This window comes from Schistocerca gregaria, chromosome X (genome assembly GCF_023897955.1).
Source record: "Schistocerca gregaria isolate iqSchGreg1 chromosome X, iqSchGreg1.2, whole genome shotgun sequence".
Taxonomy (NCBI): domain Eukaryota; kingdom Metazoa; phylum Arthropoda; class Insecta; order Orthoptera; family Acrididae; genus Schistocerca; species Schistocerca gregaria.
Genome location: NC_064931.1, coordinates 225,003,978 through 225,020,927, shown reverse-complemented (window position 1 = coordinate 225,020,927; position 16,950 = coordinate 225,003,978).

Genomic DNA, 16,950 nt, shown 5'->3' with positions numbered 1-16,950 from the left:
CATAACGAATATAAATCTCGTCAATGTAATGTTACTCTACTAACAATACTATACTATGTACCGGCTGTTGTTCTTCAATCTTACTCACACTAAAACGTAAAGTAGAAATAGCAATGTAGCTGCTTGGCAAGGAAGAAAGTGAGACCTTACTTTAACACAGCTACAATTATGAAAAAGTTTTTACTTTTGTGTTTTTGTCTTACGAATAAAAAGTAACACTGTGACATTTCTCATTTTCTGTGAATTTTGATGAAATGCATTAAATAAAAGATTCGCTTGCATTGTTATTAGGTAACTATTATAATCACTGGGTACAATACGCTAGAAAATTATTAGGCTATGACTGTAACGTTTCACTAAAAATGATTTTGAAATTGGGAGTGCGCGAGCGCGCGCTGATAGTAGAGAAACAACTGGCCACTGAAAGTGACGTTAGTAGCAGCTTTGGACCATTATTGCCACCGACCATCTCTTGAAGATTACGACGTTCGGCCATTCAGGCACCATGAGGCAATGAGATTACTGCGTGGAGTGAACAGTAATTTAAACTGCCATTCGGAGTGACTCTCTTTGAAACAGTAATTTTCCTGTAATGTAAATTTTAGTGCCAGTATACATGGTACGTTACATTACTGTCCGAAATTATTATTACATTGGATAGGTTCCTAAAGCAAAGATTCGTGTGTGCATGACTAAGAGTCATAAATATGGGAAGCAGTTTTACAGAATTACCTGAAATTTGGTTCCTTTGGAAAATTCGTGAGTTAATCTAAACTAACTTGCACCAGCCATTTTGCATAGTAACAGGATTTCAGCCTAGTATTTTTTGAAAGTAAATATTTAGCATAACGTAAATATTGCGAAGTATTTTCATTTGCTTCCATACTGCTGTGTGTTGTTCAACTGGTGAGTCGTATTTCACCATTGCTTCACGGGTGAACAGTTTATACAGAATTTCTGTGGTCTGAAAGTTTTGTGTTCACGTTCTAATTAATTTACATTATAATTATTTGTCGCATTAAACATTTGTAAGCTTTGACGACTATTTTTCATCGTGTTCAAGGTCATTAAAAAATATGGATTCACAGAGTGTGTAGTATGGTCCGTAATATTAAGAGTGTTTTGTCAAAATTATTGAGTAAAGTGATTAAGGCAGTTCAGTAATTGCAGGAAATATTTGTGTTGTCAGGTAGCAGACAGAATTATGTTATCGAATTGTACATACAATTGTAGGCTACGTCTGCCATTGCTGTAATCAATGGTTTTTACAAAGAAGCTTGTCGAGTTGTACTATGGTTCGTATTATTTCAAAATTATCCAAGTTCATTTATAGTGTCTAAATTATTGTACCACAGATTATCTTTTCCTGTGTAAGATCAGTCCATATCTTAACACTTTTATACATAAATAATTCCATATCAAAAATACGCTGAGGTAACAAAAGTCATGGGATACCTCCTAATATCGTGTCGAACATCCTTTGTGCGCCATAGTGCAGCAACTCGAAGTGGCATCGACGCACCAAGTCGTTGGAAAGCCCTTGCAGAAATACTGAACAAGGCTGCCTCTATAGCCACCCATAATTACTAAAGTGTGGCCGGTATAGAATTTTGTGGGTGAACTGGCCAAATTATTCGCTTGAATTGTTCACAGTTTTATTCAAACCAATCGCGAACAGTTGCGACCATGTGACACGGCCCACTTTCATCCATAAAAACCCGTCTTGTTTGGAAATGTGAAGTATATGAAGGGCAGGAGATGGTCTCCAAGTAGTTGAACGTAGGCATTTCAGTCAATGATAGGTTCATTGGACCAGAGGAACCAGTCGATTCCATGTAAACACAGACCACACTATTAAGTAGCCACCACCTGCCTGCACAGTCCATTGTTGATAACTTGGGTCCATGACTTCATGGGGTCTGCACTACGTTCGAACCCTAGCATCATCTCTTACCAAATGAAATCGGGACATATGTGACCAGGTCATCGTTTTCCAGTCGTCTATGGCCCCACCAATAGGTCACGAACCCAGAAGAGAGGGCGCAGGCGATGTTGTGCTGTTAGCCAAGGCACTCTCGTCGGTCGTCTGATGCCATAGTCCATTAACACCAGATTTCACCGTATCGTCCAAAAGATTACATTCGTCATACGTCCCACATTGATTTCTGCCATTCTCTTATTCAGTATTTCTTGTCTGTTAGCACTGACAACTCTACGCTAACGCCGCTGCTCTCAGTCGTTAAGTGAAAGCCGTCGGCCATTGCCTTGTCCGTGGTGAGACGTAATGCCTGATATCTGGTATTCTTCGGACACGCCAGAGACTGTGGATCTCGGAATATTGAATTCCTTCACAATTTCCGAAATGAAATGTTCCACACGTCTATCTCCAACTACCATTCCGCGTTCAAAGTCTGTTAATTCCCGTCGTGCGTCCATAGTTACGTCTGAAACATGATTCACCTGAGTATAAGTGACCGCTCCGCCAATGCATTCACCTTTTATACCTTGTGTACAGGGTACTACCGCCATCTTCATACATGCTTATCGCTGTCCCATGGCTTTCGTCACCTCAGTGTATTGTCCCTTGGGACCATGCTAAATTATCAAAAAGAAAAAATTAAGATGTTCAGTTACCTAAAGGGGACTTTAAGGTGGTCTCCCCAAAATAATTTAAGAACTTAAATTTGCATTAAAATTCATAACGTTATTCCGATATCAACACTGCTGAATGGATGTGGATCCAGGGCAAGGATAGGAAGAGTCTGATTCTAAACCAATGAAATTAAATTACTCAGGAACATGTCAGGATACACAAAGCTAGATTATAAAACTAATATACGCATTAGGAAGGAATTGAAAGTATCTGACATATAGGGTGTTCATTCTAAGTAAAGACAGTGAAATATCACGAAAACTACACATCGGATCAAAAAACCCAGTAACTCCAATTTGTTTGCCTCGGAGAGGAAACTCTGCACGTACGTGGGTGGCGGGGTCAACTTTTAAATTTTCAATGGAAGCCCCCGTTTTGTATTGCAGTCTACGACACTACGGAAAAATCTACATACGTTTTGCCTGAAACAACTTCATCGTTTCGCTGTAGCTGTAATCACAGTAACAATAGTGGGTAGACACTAGCAATTTACGACATGCTACCAATGGCTCTTCAATATAGAACGCGGAACGCCACCTCCATGTATCGAGGGTACAACAGATCAATATTTCATAACTTTTAATTGGAATCTCCATTCGCAAAGTTGTATTCCTCCGACATATCGAACGTGGGACTAACCGACGCGCCACAGTGGCTATGTGTCAAACTACGAAGTATCATAAGAGACAGTACACTGCAAACGGATCCCACGCATCGTCCAGACGAAGAACAGATACCGGCTCCAAACATCACATCGAGCGCAGTGGTTCAAATGGTTCAAATGGCTCTGAGCACTATGGGACTAAACTGCTGTGGTCATAAGTCCCCTAGAACTTAGAACTACTTAAACCTAACTAACCTAAGGACATCACACACATCCATGCCGGAGGCAGGATTCGAACCTGTGACCGTAGCAGTCGCGCGGTTCCGGACTGAGCGCCTACGAGCGCAGTGGTCAGTCAATGCCTGCAAACGTACCCATCATTTGGAGAACGGAAGTTCAAGCGGACTTCAAAGTAATGGCTGGGGGGGGGGGGGGGGGGGAAGAGAGCTTCATGCTCGCTTGGTAACAATCCACTGGTCGTTTTCGGCGCCAACGTCATCCTACATTAATACTCTTCCCATCATTAGCTTACTTCTTCCCACAGAGTGCATCTTTCATTATGCCAAACAGATGGAAGTCGGAAGGTGTGAGATCAGGGACGTAGGGTGGATGAGGAAGAAGAGTCCATTGAAACTTTTGAGCTCCTCTCGGTTGCGCTGCTTTGTGTGAAACTCTGTGTTGCCATAGAGAAGGAGAAGTCCGTCTGCATGTTTGTGGCGACAAATACGATAAACTGGTTTCTTCATCATCCTGACGGTAGCACAATACACTTCACATTTGATCGTTGCACCATAATGGAGGACATTAATTAGAATAATCGATTCAAAATCCCAGATAACGTTAGCGACTGAGGGTGCAGCTGTGAACTTTTTCTTCTAAGGGGAGGTGGTGTAGCGCCACACCATGGATTGCCGATTTGTTTCCTTTTCTAAGTGCAGAACTCTTGCTTCATCGGCTATGACGATGTTCGACAAAGAATTGATAAGATCAGCCACATAACGCGCAAGCAATACCACGTCTTTCGTTGCTCATTAAGATCTTCTGTTAGTTGGCGACGAACCTAGCGGGCCCACGTCTTTGAGTACCCCACTGGTGGACGAGTGTGTCGGCACTACAAACAACGACGTCCAGTTGTGCCGCGACGTGTTTGATTGTGATCCGTCGATCATCTCGTGTGAGAGTGACCACACGCTCCAACATTGCTGGAAAGAAGCTGTGTATGGCCGTCCGGGACGCTGGAGATGGGACATGCTTGCGCAACTTTGTTGCTGTGATAAGAGACGTCTCGCCCAAGGACTCTCCGTGCTTCCGTTCATTGCCAGAACTTGTAGACATTCTGAAAGAACCTATGAACATCGGTTGTGCTCAGGTTTACCAAAAAAAGAAGCTAAATTATAGGTTTGGCGTCTGATACAGACGCCAATATGAAAGCTACATATAGCAGCCCCACGTATTGGAAACTCAAGGAACTATAGGTGCTGAATTGTGGGTATTCCACGACGTCCCACAAAAAATTGCAACCGAAAATGGCCGAGAAAAAATGAGTTGCATTACTTGTTGAACGTCCCTCGTTGTTGCAACAGGTCGAGTAAGGCCCAAGGCATGACGAAAGAGGGCAAAGAAGACATTCTGTGGCAGGTGAATGAGTAGATTTTGCCACACTCGGCAGCGATCTGAACGCGTTTTCACATTTAGATTCGGCAGTATTCGAAACTAAGAGCCTTGGTTCGGAACTCCTTACAGAATGAAATAATCATGTAGTGTATCCGATAGGATGAGGCGACGCCACAACGCAATTTTTTTAATGGCAATAATCTGCCATGCTGTGTGTTGCGTCTTGGATAAGAATATGCTTTTATTTTGTCGTTTCCACTACTACACAATTTCGGCTGTGGAGCCATTTTCAAGTAGGGGTTATAGTCCGTCAAATCAGTCCAGTTGTCTGGTTGTGTCATGCTCTGTGCAGTAGTCAGAAAGACCAAATAAAATTATATTCTAATCCACGTGACGACTACTAACAGGCATTAAAAAACTTATTCAGCTGTGGCCACATTGTAACTAAAATATTATTGCATATACATGGATACTCTGCAAATTACATATTAGTGCCTGGCAGAGGTTTCTCGACCCTCCTTCACAATAATCCTCTATTATTCCAATCTCGAACAGCGCGCGAAAAGACAAACACCTATATCTATCCGTGCGAGCTCTGATTCCCCTTATTTTATTATGATGATCCTTTCTTCCTATGTAGTTAGGCATCCATAAAATTTTTCGCATTCGGAGGACGAAGCTGGTGACTGAATTTTCCTGATAAATATTCCGACGCAACGTAAAACACATTTTTTAAATGATGTCTACCACAAATCCTGTTTCATATTGGTAACACACTCTCTCCTGTTTCATGATAATAAAAAAGTACTGCTCTTCTTTGAACTTCCCCAATGTACTCGGTTACACCCGTAGTGCAGGCAGTCTGTGTAGTAGATCTGTTACATTTTCTAAGTGTTCTGCCAATAGAACATTGTCTTTGGTTTGCCTTCCCACAACATTTTATATTCGTTCTTTCCAAATTAAGTTTTTCGTAAATGTTACTCCTAGATATTTAGTTGAATTTATGGTCTTTAGGTTTGACTGTTTTATCGTGTAATCGAAGTTGAATGGATTACTTTTAGCACTCATGTGGATGACCTCACAGTTTTCATTATTTAGGATCAACTGCCAATTTTCGCAACGTGAAGAAATCTTTTCTAAATCGTTTTGATATTTTTTTGGATCTTCTGATAACTTTGCTAGACGATAACGACAGCATCATCTCCAAACAGCCTAAGACGTCTGCTCAGATTGTCCCCTAAAACGACTGTATAGATAACAAACAGCAGAGGACCTATAACGCCAGCGTGGGGAACGCCACAAATCATTTGTTTCTCTTGATGACTTTCCGTCAATCACTACAAATTGTGGCCTCTCTGAGAGGAAATCAGGAATCCCGTGACATAACTGAGACGAGGTTCCATAAAGGCGCGATTTCACTACAGGCCATTTGTGTGGTACAGTGACAAATCCCTACAGGAAATCTAGAAATACGGAATTAGTGTGAAGTCACTTGTCGATATCACACAGCACTTCGTGTGTGCAATGAGCTAGTTGTGTTACACAAGAACAATGTTTTATAAAAAGATGTGGACATGTGTATCAATTGAATTTTTTGGTCGGTGTAGTTCATAATGTTCGAACACAATATATGTCCCGTACTCCTGTTGCATATCGACGTTAATGATATGGGCCTGCAATTTACAGGAATACTCCTACTACATACCTTAAATATTCGTATGACCTGTGCTACTTCCCAGCCTTTGTGTACGGGTCCTTCAATGGGTCAGCAGTTGTATCTGTTTGTTAAGTAAGGAGTTACTGCATCAGCCTACTCTGAAAGGTGCCTAATTGATATACAGTCCAGAAGACTTGCATTTGTTAAGTGATGTAAGTCGCTTCACTGCTATGATGATCTCCACCTCCAAGTTACTACTGTTGGCAGCTGTTCTAGATTTGAATTCTGGAGTATTTACTTCGTAGTATTTGGTGAAAAAATTTCGGAAGGCTGTGTTTAGTACCTCTGCTTTGGCAAAACTGTCGGTGATAGCATTTCTGTTGCTAGCCCGCAGAGAAGGCATTGATTGTGTCTAGTTCCTAACATACTTCTCATACATTAAGAATCTCTCTCGATTTTCTGCCAAGTTTCAAAACGAAGATTCGTTGTGGAAACTATTGTAAGTGTCTTGTACTGACGTCCGAGCTAAATTTCAAGCTACTGACAAATATCGCTATTCTTTGGGGTTTGAGTTCGATTAAATTTGGCATGCTTATTTCATTTTTCTGCAATAGTTTTCAGACCCGTTTCGTCTACGATGGGAGATCAGCTACGTCGTTTGATAATTTCCGACGCAGCCGGGAATCGAACCCAAGCCCCTTGGCATGACAGACCGCCAAGCGGACAACTCAGCTATTGGGGTGGACACCATCATATTGGTAAACAGTATTAGTTTCTTTTTCAAAGAGATCTACTTCTGCACTGGCTGGGTTACTGCTCTACAATTAAGAGCTTGTAGTTGCTATTACTATTGTTTAAATTGTTTAGCCAAGCTATCGATTTCCTACACTAATTTTATTTTCTTTACCGTGATTGTATTTTTCAGGTAATATTTAGATCTGTATATAGCCATACGTAGAGTTTGCGCGGATGCAGATATCCGCGGATATCCCAGGTACTTGTTACTTGGCGGATAAAATCGCAACCGGCGCGGATATCCGCGGGTCATCTGCGGATAATGATCAACGCATCTGCCCAGTATGTATGTTGCAATGTTAGTTCAAAACTTCAAGTCTGTTGACACTCTTGGAATCTTGCAGGGCCCGGGTAGAGCGGATATTTGTTGTCCTTAGCCCCTGGCTACGACCAACGTAGGTGTACCCAAGAGACCTGCACCTAATCCGTTTCCGCGACCGTGTCTTTTGTGCGGCCTGTGAAGCGCTCTCTGGGTGGCAAACCTGGCCGCTGTCTACCAGACAGGTGCCCGTTGCTATTTTCCGCTGACTTCAGTTAGCGCTTTGTAGTGACCGAGTGACAACGTGCATCGTAGCAAATATCAGTGGGAGTTCTTTCTTCAAATGAACACCATATCGATGGATACAATTTCGTGTAAGGTGATTTTACATTAGTGAAGGAAAACAAATTGAAATCGCCAATTTGGAAAAAAATAGCATACGTATTTGATGGCAACGAAAAGATAAAAGATATAATGGCTGGTTTTGCATGTAAAAAAGTTTAATCCTACACTGGCCACAAAAGTGGAACTTCAAATTTGGCTTAAAAAATTGACACATCCTAGCAGCGAGTACAAAAAAACTGTAGGTAAATGAAGCAATGTGCTAGAAACAGTTTAAAACCATCATCGTTTCCAGCTGCCTTGGCACAAGAGCCGCGAAATATAATTGTTTCTATGCACGTATTTTCATCATTAATACTATTACATCGACTTTTTAAAAAAATAGCGTTTCCAATCTCACGACATCCGAGCCGCTTCTGTGTGTGCTCCGGAACGCCAATGCTTTCCTGTTTCGAATGGTCCGCTTTAGATTAGGTATAGAGCATTTCCTGTGATTTAAGAAGTCAAAAGTAGTTCACTTGTCGCAGAAATGGCACCCTAACAATAACTATGTCATTACATACCATAATTCTAAGTACTGCTATCTATTGCTATTAATTACTCACTCAAAACTTAAATATATGCGGATGCCGATAAGGAGCTTGTGGATGCAGTGCAGATCCGGATTGCACTTTTCTTATCCGCGCAGACCTCTGGCCATACGGACTCGAGTGGTTGTCAAATAACATAATAAATCAATACTATCTACTTTTGGGAATTTGAACACATAATTTATCTTAACTCTGAAGGTATGGCATCAGAGAAACGTGTCTCTGTCTTTCAACATCATAATGTCAACACGATAATATCGAGTATCTGGAATTGTTCCTATGTAATTTTAATTTTCTTGGGGAAGGTGACCAGATGGCGAGGACATTGGGCTCATAGAATTAGGGAAGGACAGGGAAGGAAGTCGGCTGTTCCCTTTCAAAGGAACCATCCCAGCATTTGCCCTGAGAGATTTAGGGAAATCTTGGAAAATGTAAATCAGGATGGCAACAACTAAGATGTACAAAATTTCTGCTATCTACAATTTTTATTTCCAAATGCCTTATCTCAAATAACATCAATTTAGTTTTGTGTAGATGGTATTAGGCCTTATTGTATTTTCAATACAGGACTTGAAAATGAATTGTGAATCATAACCCTTAGCATAATGAACTATGAATGTATAATTCCTATCCTTATCAGATATCATACAACTACTGAATTCTTCGTTTGTCTTAAATTTGTATACAGTATCTGCTTTAAAATTGTGAACCATTATGAGGTTCGTGGCACAACTTGATTAGAAGAAAAAATTGGTTGGTAGGACATGTTCTGAGGCATCAAGGGCTCATCAATTTAGTACTAGAGGGCTGCATGGAGGATAAAAATCGTAGAGGGAGACCAAATTATGAATACACTAAGCAGATTCAGAAGTATAAAGGGTGCAGTAGGTACTGGTAGATGAAGAAGCTTGCACAAAATAGAGTAGCATGGAGAGCTACATCAGACTAGTCTCAGGACTGAAGACCACAACAAAAACATGAGATTCGGAATATGCATACCAGTTTCTTGATCAACTTCATAACCAAACCAAACATATCTTTCTGAACATGGAATCCATCTTCACAGCACTGAAACTGTTTACCAGATATTATATTACATCACGTGAAGCATTGGTAAACATGAAACTCTTTTAATTTTCCGTTAATTTAACAACCAACGTTCTTACAATTAGGGATACTTAGGATTATAAAATCCTCACAAAACTCTTTTTTATAAATAGACATTTTTGCAATCTGCATTGCATGTAAAATTTATGATTTCCATTGTTCACTACTTGATTGCAATTTGTGCAAAGTTCTAAGCCAAATCTACATTCTTGAGATCTAAAGCAAATCTTTTTATTTCCTTTACATTTATAGGCTCTATCAGAAACTTTTGTTTTCTTAAACATTCTTTATTATAAGAGTATCTATTCCAATTTTTAAAGTATATCTTGTTTTTCATAGTTTCGTGTTCTGGACCTTTCCATTGTATACATGTTTTTCTTTCGATTTTGCAGTTACGTTTATATTTGCTGTTATAGGGCTTATTGCATTTATTACAGCCATGTGGAGTGTCCGCATGGCTTGAGGCACCTTGTCACAGATTTCGGGGACCTCCCACAAGAGGTCCATGTCCTCCCTAGAGCAAGGGTGTGTGTGTTGAACTTACCATAAGTTAGTTTAAGGAGTGCGTAAATCTAGGGACAGATTATGTCAGCAGTTCAGTCCCTTAGAAAATCACACATATTTAAACATTTTTTGCATTTATAACAGAAATATGATCCTAGAAGAACTGTCACAATGTTAATTAATTCAAAATGGTTGTGACCTTTATTTACATATATATTTCTATACTGAATTGAAATTCTCAACACATACCTGCATTTGAATATCCAATGATTTCCCAAGATTTTAATGTCAACTAAAGTAAACCCTGCTTCATTGTATTCTTCCACGTGATTACATAATGTGTCAGTTACCTCTCTTTGTAATTTGTATGTATCTCCTGCTCTAATTTTCTTGAAGTTATATGTGGTTACCTCTCTACCTATGATATTATTTGTCTGGTATGTTAATCCAACTATTATTGCGCAAAGATAACAAAAATTATTATTCTTATTAATTCTTGTGAGAGGTATTTTAATATTTTGTTTTCAGTTAAATTTATTGTTTCCTTATCTCCGCCTCTGCCTCTAGGAATCGCTTTCATCTGAATATTAAACGAACTAACTGCTATATCGATAGCCACATTTTTATATATCTCTGATTTTATTGCACAAAAATTGAACAGATTCGTGAGTGTTATCTGATGACTTACATCCTGCAGAATTGGGATTTTTGTATGTTATATTCCTCATATCTCGTTTTCTAGAATTTGTTCTTTTGTTTGCTACTTCTGCTACAGAATTTAATGCTGTCATTATATTATCTGTTTTTTCACTAACAGTATTGAGTTCAGCAGTATTAGCATTATTAAAGACAATTTTATAAGCAACTGACCAAGCTTGAAATTATTCATTATATCTAGATTTTATTTCTTTAATCACAAATAAATCCTTTTCAAATGGTTTGAACATGTTTTTTCCACAAAATGCTTATTGCTGAAAGGATAAGTCTGATCTAGTCTCATAATTTTTTTGATTCTTGGTGGTCAAGTTTTTTCAATAACATCAACATCAAATCTGTTGGAATAATTTGTATTACGTACATGTTTTGGTCTTGATCCAGTTTTTTGGAGTAATTCTAGATTAAATTTAAACTCCTGTAACCCAACTGTTTTAACTAACTTTTATTTCTGTAATTTACTGTGTCCTCTAATACCAACAATTTTAGCTCTAGCTTTGAGTTCCCTTACTTTCAAAGTATGAGAGTTGAAGTAAGTGGTGGTAAATTATTTGACAGGATTAAATTGATTACATGATTTTTTTCTAAATCTGCTATACACTCGTACATTTCATTTAATATAAAAGGCATTAGAAGTTAAAGAATTAATTTTTTATGATTGTTTGCCCATAAATGTCTTTTGATGTCATTTATAATTATTTCTTTTCCTCATTTACTACCGTTTTCCTATGTAGCCTATCTTCTAGTTGAAAGACCTTACATTTACCTAAGAATTTGTTCCTAGATGCATAGTCAAAGTAAAAGCTACTAAAATCCTTAATTTCTTCACAGTCTCTAAATTTTTCATTGAATTATCGCAGTCCTTATTTTTCATAAATAACAATGTTGGAAAATGCTCCTCATGCAATTTTTTTTTAATGTATTTTTCTAATATTCAGAGGAAATCTATTTGCCCCATTCACAATGACTTTTAATACACCTGATTTGTGGTAATTTTTATCACTTTGTTTACAGATATGTAATGCTTGTCCTTTGAGTACATTTGCGACTAAAAATTATCAGTCGCCTGCTTCACTTCACACTTTCTACTCTTCTTAAATTACATTTATAAAAAGAATTTTTATTAGATTAATTAAAATTATGCCTTAATAAATGAATCCCCTTTCATGTTGCTGTGGCCGAGATAGTTGTATAGCTAAGGTATTTACACCCATAATTTTTCTACCATCACTAGAATTTTTAATTCATATTTGTTTTCATTAGTAAGTTTGCAAAATAGTAAACATCCATGAAATAGAATTTGTGATCTAAAATGGCACCCTACTGAACATGGATAAGTATTTTTATCTAATACATTATTATTCTGCATAAATGTAGTTGACTCCATCTGCAACTGAATCAGTCAAAAGTACATCCATTAGTGCAGATTGTGGTTAAAATCAAATATAATGAATATATTAGAATTTATTACCCACAAAATTAACAGATCAATTTAGGTACCTGGCTTAACTATATTTGGGTTTAATTGTTCAAAGAGAAAATAATGTATTGACCACAAATGAGATTTTGTGTTTTGGAAGTATGGAATACAGGGTCACTAAGTATCACTGGAAACATTAAGCAAATAAAAAGAGATTTTACTAAGTATGGAATTTCAGGCACCCTGATACTGGTACCTGCAAAATTGATGAAACAAATGAGAAGAGAAAAAGTACTTAAGACCAAAATTTGAATGTACTTGGTACTTAATTTTAATTTATCTATTATATTTATAATGGAGTCAGTCATAGACCTTGTTTATAACAAGCCTACATACATTGGATGAAGTTGTAATGAAAAATCATCAGTATTTGTCAATACATATGGTTTAAATTCTTTAAATTTTAAATTACTAAAGCAATAAGCAAAACATTCTACAAGTGGGTTACACATGAAGTATTATGAGCAATTCGTGGGCATGAAGAATATAAGAGTAGAATAGAAATGATTGATTCTTACAGCAATCAAGTAGAATAAAAAAATATTGTATATAACAATCATAGAAAATAAATAAAATGGCTGAAAAACGAGTAGAAAATTTAAGATAAACTTTTGATATGGCTTTTGATGTAATAAACAGAACAATTGAAAAAATAAATACTTTATTACATCATGTTGTTGGTGACTTAAATGAAGAAAATCTATGACCGATTTGCTATTTTAAAATTATGTGATTAGATTCATATTTTGATTATTATGTTACTTGAAGGCAATAAAAAAATTTTCAAAATCAAAAACATACTATCCGAAATAGACATCCAAATTGTGAAGAATTTTTAAGATAAGTTATGTACCAAATTCTCTAATTTTATATGGCCTAGTGAAAGACAATGTAATAATTGATCGATATTATATCAAAATGTTATGTAATTATTCACAATAATAATTGACCGAAGATACAAATATACTAAGAAACCTTTCTTAGAATGTAAAAGTAAATTTCCAAGAATTTTTTATTAAGTGCATTCCATATAATGACCTCCATTTACATATAGAAATGTTGATTAACATTTTAAAATATCTAAGACAATTGTATTTGGTGCCACTGAGAATGCATTATTATTTAGTAGGGGAAAAGTTATAAAATTTCTTTTGTTTTATTTACCCAAGTATTGTGTGAATTATCGAAACCCTACCAGGTAACATAAATTATATAACCTATCTTATTTTAAAGATTGTCAAGAAGGGAAACTTGTGGGGAATTCATTGTCATTATTTGTTGTTGATAATAATTTCCATTTATTTGTTCACAATTTAAATCTTTCTGCCTATATGTGATTGGATTGGAATGATTAACATCTTCAATTTCAAAAACTTCTGTTGACCAATTCACTCTATAACTTTTTTTCAAAGAAAGTCCTTTAAGTTTACTAGTGCCTACTGTATCACCAATTATAAATTTAGGTTCAGTATCTAAGAAATTCGAGACAAACAGTTTTGAATAAAATATTTTACTTTTCTTTATATACATCTTTTTGCGCCAATTTTACAGTATTCTTATTTTCATCAATTAATTTTGAATCTAAGTTAAGTCACTTATAATTTACTTAGAGATTAAAATTTTTCAACAACTTTTCTTTTAATGTAATATTATATCCTTGAAGAACTGATGTTTTAAATCACTAAGAGCTGAATCCTGATTAACATTATTTTTTTCGCTAATTCTTGAAATTCTTCTTTATAAAATTGTTGAGCATTATCTGTTTGAAAATTTCTTGGATTCCTTGACCAAAATATTTCTCAAAATAATCAACTACATTTTAGCTGTTTCAACTTTAATGGCAATAGACCAATCACATTTTGAGTATATAAAATTTCATAAATACGTGTTCCCTTTATTTATTTTTGAAATTTCTTTTTATTTTTCTTTAGTCCATTTCACTTAATCAACTTGCCAGTAGTCATCTATACAATGTGAATCAAAATTTCTTGTTTTAAAATTTTGCCTCATTGGTTTAATTACTTCATTAATAATTTCTCTGCCATTATTTAAACCTTCATCTATAAAACGCTTTTTCTTTCAGATACAGTACCAAGACCTTCAGGCCTGTGTGATCCATTTCTAGTGGTGACTCTTTGAGGCTTATGGGTTTCAGTAAATTTCTTACATTTGAAACAGTAGATGTGATTATGATTATCCATTTATATAAAATAAAAGTTTGTTAACTTTTAATTTTATTCTGAAGACTTCTAAACGTCTACATCTCTACCATCTTTATCATCTAAATTAATTATTTTTCAACTCTATAACTCAAGTTCACTTTGTAGTAAAAATATTTTATTTAATGCACTGTGGATACTTGTTTTTGTATTATGTATATCTTTATTATGCTGTTCCATAATATCGTCATAAATATCATTTTTGTCTTAAATCTGTGAGCATTTTACTGCATTAAGTCTCTGTAGCAAGGTTTATAAATTCACCTTTATTGACATAATTATTGAACTGCATTAAAATACATGTATATTCAGGTTTTGTTACCACATTTTATAGCTCGTTCTATAAATATTGCTTTTCCCTATGTCTTTTCCATTATTTGGCTCATTTACATTTGCAATTCTTCTAATTTTAAAAGCAAAGTTACATCTACATACTTTAAGAATACAATGAAATTCTTTCTGGAATTGTTTAATTACGTTAATTATTTTTAAGTCTACTGTACAAATATTTCTTATTTTAGAAATTAATTCATTACTAATTTTTGGATTTAATGAAAGGAAATGTAAATTGTTATTGATTTGATTTCCAAAAAGTCCATTGATTAAAGTCAATATATGATCAACTTGGAATTATCTGATAGCGATTACAGAGAAATAGAGGCAAATGGCCACAAATTAATTCATTAAAATCCGATATACTCTCAGCACTGTAGATTAGATCTTTTTCCCAATTAGTTATCTAGTTTAATTGGTATACTACCACCAAATTAACCTAAAACTAATTTTATACCTTACAAGAATAATAACAGATCCAATGAGAGCCACATCATCAGTTGTATGTACATTAACTTTTATGTTTTTATATTCTCTAGGACCCTAGTAAATATGTCACTCAAAAGAGCCATGCGAATGTTTAATTTTTAATTGTCTAACTAATATTTGTATATCAACATTACTTAATGCATTAGGATAGAAATCGATAATTTTTTCATAAGTTTTTTCTAGATCCAGTGATTAATGCAATCTGAGGACTGCTTTCTGTGTCTTTCTTTACATTGCTTGATTATATCTCTTCTGTTCTTCGAATTCCGCATTAGTTTTTTTCTTGTTTATTACTGTGTTAGTGATTGTTGCAGAACCACCAGCAAGTGAACCATTTGTTGCTAGATATGGTAACGCAGCTAATAGTAATGGATTTAATCCACCTTCATGTTGTGTTAGTCTTTTCCCTCTTTCTTCTTTGTTAGATATTCAATAACCGTTTTCACAACAGAGATAGTTAGTGAAAAAAGTAAATTTGCAACAGTTTCTTTCTCTTTCTTTCTTTTTTGTGCTTCAGTTAAAAATGGTTCAGTACTATGTAATTGTTCATTATTCAGTCTTGTTTTAATTGATTTTAGTTCCACTTAGAGGGAAAGTGTATTCAATTGATTAGAAATTTATATGAATTAATATTTTTGCACTCTCCAACCACTGTCATCCATCCCAAGCCTAATTTTCTCTTTTTATACATTAATCCTGCAACTGCAGTGGCTGCTATTTTTTCTCCTAATAAAGCATCACTTCCATGCAATGTTTTTTTTGCAGGTAACTGAAGTTCTTTATCATCTTCGTGCCTTTTTTCTAATCCTTCTTTATCTCTGTATTCAGATTTCCTGTTTCTTAAATTCTTCATCTAATCTATTTACTCCTGGATCAAAAGTGCTAGTCTTTCTTCAAGTTTGGTAAATAGCCTGTAGTACAAATATTCTGGTAGATGTATCTCCTCCATCTGCGAATTATTTAAAAGACAATTTACCTATCCTTTATCATGTTTTTTATTTTTCCAAAACGTGTGGCAGATTATTAAAATTTTTTATCAAATATGGCAATCCTTTGGGATTACTGAGAATGTAATCTCTAAATTAATTTTTTAACATCTAAACTATTTCTACTTTTCCATTGTGATAATTTTAGTTTCTAGGTGATTGTTCTCTATGGATTGTCACTAATATATCAACTAATTGATAGACATCATTTGTCCATACATATTGAACTTGTTCTTCTGATATTTTGGTACTAAGACTTCAGAAGCCTTTTTTCACTTTGCAGTATTGTTTAATTGGTGTTATATCATCAAATTCTTCTAACTGATGTTGAGAACAATGAGCAATTTGTTTTTAAACTTCTCTATTTTCTTCAGTAAGTTTCAATACATTATTAACTAATCCTTCAATGTCTTGTTTAACTTCTTCAATTGTATTGACAACTGGTTGATCTTCGGTTCATGAATTTTTCATATTCAGTTTTTGGTTGTTTTTCCCACTCTTTAAATTCATCTCCTGATTGTTCTTTTACTCTTGTACTTTCCCTACCTTTTTTAACAACTTCTGGACCATATGTAGCGAATATTCATTAGAGATGAAAAACATT